Genomic DNA, 5,890 nt, shown 5'->3' on the forward strand with positions numbered 1-5,890 from the left:
GAATCATTTAAACTCACACTGACTCGCTTCGATCACATCAGTTAACAACACTTTGGAGATGAAAATGATCAAATATTTTTTGCTACCCACAAAAAGTTAAAGTGAGATAAAATTTATATTAACTGCTTTTGGATACTCTCATGTTTTTTGCTGTTACTTTTATGGGAGCATGCATTCTTCGCACTTTCCCATGTCACCAAAATTCACTTGAAATAACGAAGCTGAATGCGTGTCTCTGTAGGTTTTGTTGGAGTTCAAACTGTCAATGTGAAAAAGGTTATCATATTGTGCTAATTGCCGCACACAAACACACTGAGGAAAAGACAAGGGAATACATGGTGTGACAGGGAGTACTTTGGCCTTGGTGTGACCCTGCTGGGAGAGTGTAGTGCTGGCAGTACTGAAGTGCAGTTACTGTGTGTTCTGGCCTGTCTCTTTCTGGCTCCACACGATGACAACCAGCTATTGTCACGGCATACCGCAAGAACAATTGACTTGTTATGCCTCTCAGAGAGAGGCAGAAGACAGAGGCAAAAGTTTAACATTACAACCACAATTCAATCAGAAACTCGCTCGCTCGATCATCTATTAATGAAAGATAGTTGTGTGCAATGTGGCAGGTTGGTGACAGCGGGGTATGGAAAGGTAAAAAACCCTGGAGATGCCCTCTCTGAACGGAGAGAGGCCTTTAGTGCTTGGCTGAGAGGTGGTGACCTTCACAGGTACAAGTAGGGTACAGAATTACAATACCACTCGTTCAGCACACAAGCAACATTTTGCCAGTATAACTATAAGGGTCGGCAAAATAATGCACAGTTTAAAAGGATAGCTCAACCAAGAATACAAATTATTTTATCATTTATTCACCCTCATGTAACATGAGGACACATTCTTTAATTTTAGTCTTCCACATTCATTCAGGTTTTAAAAGACATGAGGGTGAATTTTTTCTATCCCTGAACTGTAGCTTTACTTCAGAAACATCCGTCACTTTGCGTGTCTTCTGACATCAGTGGAAAATTTACAATGAGAAGTTTATCTAGGATTAAGCTTTTTCTTGAATGCCATGTGGTGACAAATATTCTTCAGTTTGAGCCAAGGAATGAATAAAAGTTTTAAAGAAAAATGTGTCTTATACGTGTTTCTGTGATGGGTGCCGTTTTACAGAGAAACAGAGACTTCCCTAGTATATGATGCTGTTAATCAGACATTAGCCTGCACTATTAATATCCAACCCAAAAATGATCTAAAACTGCGTCCCAATTTGTACACTATCTGTCCTAAATAGTATTCGAACATATTATTAGCATGTCCTTAATCATAGTATGCTGATATGAGTGTTCTCAAAGTACCCCAATGGTCTACTGTTTCCGGTGAAAATTCCAAAGTGTAAAACCACGGACACTTAATGGCTGTTATTACCCACAACCACTGTGAAAGGGCGGAGTTTAGTGTCACTACACTGCATTAATCAAATTAAAATAAAAGATAATTCACTAAATTAATAAATGCAAATATACAGTAAACAATACATACGAAATAATGTATTAATAAATACTGTAGAAGAGCTGCATTTTGATGTTTGTGACAGTTGAGTTTCACAGTGTCAACAACGGCCACTTTCGTTTCCTGTTAGTATGTCCCAGTGCATGCATAGTTTTGCTAGCCACTAAATTGTATATACTTTTCCATAGCAAAAACAGTACATACTTTGAGAGCATAGTATAACTAGGCGAATTGGGACGCATCATAAATCTAACTAAAAAGTAATAAAAAGTAAACAATTTTTTAATGTAAAACAATTTAATATTTTTGAAATATAATCCAAATACATTTAAAGATAAATACTATAATATAAAAGTAAAAATTCAACACTAACAGATAGGTCTAGTCATTTTTCTCAGTTGACTGGTCACATTAGTTCTTGCAAACAGCATCACTTTTTTATTGGGCATGTCGCGAACAGTCACATATAGAAACGTTATCAATAAATATGCTTACTTACTATGTATTTATTGAAAATACTTAAGAAACCACATAAAATCTGTAGAGGTCATTTCTTAAAAACAACTACAAAAAGAGCTTGACTCACAATTTACACACGACAGACCAGAGAAGCTAATAAGGGCTCACAGGCCTGTCAAGAGTCAAGAGCCCTGATTCACCCCACCCTCCATCTTCCCTCTCATTGCTGGAATGAGTGCACTTTCCTAATGCTCCTCCCTATACACACACACACACACACACACACAAAATGACATCACCACACATCTGTTGTCCCAACAGGCATTCATCACATGGGCAACAAAACGACAAGCCTCTCTCTTTTTTCTACCCATCTCTCCAGCTTTTTATTTTGCCTTTACTCTCCATCTTTTTCAGTTTCTGCACAATTCTATATTCTTCACTCTATCCGTCCTCAACAGTCATTTTAGTCATTCTTCGCAGGTAACTATCACAGACGACACCGTGCAATAACTTCTGTTCAAGGTCAATTCAAACTATTTGAACTTTCATTCCACTTAGACTCCTACCAGCGTCCTTCTTATCGCATCACTTTCATTGCTTTAGTAATACAATACTCCCAACATCTTTCGCAAAACACGAAAGTTTTTAATAAAAATATAATGCCGATATTAAAGTACAACATATTGTCACATGAGTGGACAGTAAATGCAGTGTTAACGGCTGATGCCTCAGGATTTTTGTGCCTTCGACTTCGGGCTTTGAGTCTGACCCAAGCCGTCCTGCTTCAGCTCCAATCGACAGTAGATAAGTTTATACTTCAGAGGGCGGGAAACAAGATGGCGGGTGCAGTGAGGTTCGGATCCCATTTGGGTTCTTCCTCTTCTGCAGAATAGGCTATCAAGTAGAGCCCCCTTGTGGAGGTTTTTAGAAACTGCTTTGAGTAGGGCATAGAGGGAGCGGGAAGCTTATGCAGACTCTTAACCTGACGTGGGGGTTTTACTTTGATGGAGGGAGAGATAGGGTGGATATCCTTACACCAGTGAAGGGTGAAAGCCTGGTCAGGTTATTGGGAGTGCAGGGGATCACTTGGTAGAACTCTGTCTCCCTCTATTGGAAAGTTTGAATATTGCACTTTCTATAACAGAAATAATGCTAACCCTCACTCTTAAAATTCGATTTTCATTCTTCTACAAACACAAAATCAACTTTTAAAATAAAGTGTATATAATGATATTAATAAATGTGGCCCGCATAAGTTTTTCATCCTGCACTCCTATTGCACTCCTATTTCAAAGATGTGCACGCTCTATAATATAATATAATTTGGAGCGATTTGGACAGTTTTAGGATTATTAGCATGTGGTAGAATGTCATGTGGGTTTTTTTATATATTAAATTACGCTGTCACTGCTTGCATGTCTCCAGCTGTTTCTGTGTCTGTTTGTGGGTAGCTGTACCAGCATCTGTTTTATGTTTTGGGAAAGAGAGAGAGAGAGACACACACACATAGAGAGAGAGTAAAATAATAAATTCTGGAATAATTTACATCACAGAAATTTACAAGCGATACATTAATGAAAGTATGCGGTTTAATTATTTTCATTTGCTTGCACCTATTTTCAAGAAAAGTAAAAAACTAAGCACAATAATTGAGGAGACATGTTTCTAAAAAGATATCCCTGCTAAATCCCCAGAGCTGGCGAAAGTAAATTGTATCCATATGCACAGAGCATCATAATCATGATCGAATCAAACTATGATTTACCAACTTGTTGATCGTGCACGCAGTTGGGCTCAAAGATGTCACAGGGTGCAAGGAGGGAGAAAACTATTCCGAAAGTAATTGCAGATGAAGAAACTAAAACTAATAGCACAGAAGGGGGGTTGTGGGTATTCATGTCCACTTTCCATTCCGTGTAACGCAGAACAAGAGCGCTAAACAAGCCTGTTCTATCTGCTGTTTTCTGCTGGCTTTCTAAAGGGCTCTCAAGCAAGGGGGTCGTTGATAAAATGCAATGAGACAATAAGATATTCCCCCCAGACTCTTAAGAAAATTGTCCTCTCCCCCCCCCTGCAATCTTGAAGAAGTAAATGAAAAGAAACAGATTCCATTCGGGGACCCGTCCAAATAATGAGAGCGCAGCTAAAGTGCAGTTTTGGCTATGAGCTCTGTGGTCAAAAACACTAACAAAGACATTTGATGGGATTTTTCCCCTTTTTGCTTCCTACAGTATTGCGAATTTCTCTCTACCTCTTAGGGTCCTGAACGACGCTCATCTATAATTGTATTAGTAGTTTGACATTGCCATGGACCTACAATTAGGTTAACTCCAAGCAGCCTGACATACAGGCAAAAATCTCTTTCAGAGAGAGAGGGAGTCTTTGTTTAAATGGAAGATTTCAATTATGTCTTTACACGTTGTCAGGCATTGTTTTTACATAACTAAAAGAGTCACTGAGCAAGAATGCATGAGGGATGCAAGATGGGATGATCATTTCCTTTTAGAGGAGGAAGGGTCAAATCTGCTTGCTACAAATGAATAACAGACACAGTTCACATTTGACATTCGAAGTATCTAAAATATGATTAGGTTCTTAACTGACAGACTCCGACACATATCCTCATCATATATTTATAAAGCCAGGTTCGCTTAATCAAACTTCTTAAACTTATAAGCTAGAGGTCATATGTAAATGTGGACTTGTTTTTGACTGCTTTTGTCAGAATTTATACTGAAAACAATTCAACAGCAAACGGCAATTTGCATGGCAGGATTTATTACAGTTTCAAGGGAACTGATTATTTATGAAAGGAATCCATTAGCCTATTATCAAGGAGATCCTGGGATCCATTACATATTTACATTTTTTACATTTGTCAGATGCTTTTATCCAAAGCGCCTTACGTTGCATTATACTACACAGGGTATCTGAGTATGTGCAATCCCCTGGGATCGATATACTGGATATGGATATACTGTGACATATACGAACAGAAGCAGAAATTCTGAATAGGCCGTGCACTTTGATCTCTGCACTAGCGAGGGACAAAGGCTCATAAACATGTTTATCCTTTGAAGCTTTACGATGTTGTACAACTAAGTCTCCACCTTCTACCCTGTCCAAGCAGCCCTGCCCCAGGGCAAACAAACTGATGTTTGCTGAGAGCATCTTTACAAGTGACAGTAACTTTGTCGGGTTCCGTTGTCGGGAATTCGTACATTTGCTAATGCATTCCAATACGAAATCACAGATACGTATTAACATGTTCTTTTTACGCACAATCGACTGCGGGCACGTTTCTAAACTGCTGTTTTAGGCAGTGCGCTTACATCACGTGCCACTAGAGGGCGCTTTTGGCATAGTTTTTGTAGGGATGCGCGACAACAACATCCATAGGTATCAGCAACCTGCTCTCTTTTGCAAGATCACAAGTTTGGTTGTAAGTTTGTCAGTATGCGTAACACAAATTTTAAATTGTGATGACTATCTATTAAAAAAGAAATTAAAAGAAACGAGCTACGTGTTTATCGTGCGTGCTGCTCTCATCATTTTTTGGGTTAGTAAGCATATTCTATTAGTGACCCATACCTGCCTTTAAAAGCGATGAGAGAAGCCTCACGCATCATTTACAGAGAGGAATTGCGGTTTTACCTGCATAGTACACTTTACGTATTCTTGCACTATAAACTACACGTTTCTCTCTGCACCTGACATAGACTTCTTAACGAATATTAGCCATCGTAAAATAAAAAACGTTTCAAGTCAATGATGTCCCAAAAACCTCTCCGCGATACAACACAAAAAAGGCGGAGATGTCACTCAACCGTGCCCGCAGAGGTGGGCGGACTGGAGCGTCCCCCACTCTGCCAATGGCAAAGCACCGAAATCCCTAAAATCAGCCACCAGCTCGCGGCGGGGA

This window comes from Barbatula barbatula (genome assembly GCF_947034865.1).
Source record: "Barbatula barbatula genome assembly, chromosome: 4".
Taxonomy (NCBI): Eukaryota; Metazoa; Chordata; class Actinopteri; order Cypriniformes; family Nemacheilidae; genus Barbatula; species Barbatula barbatula.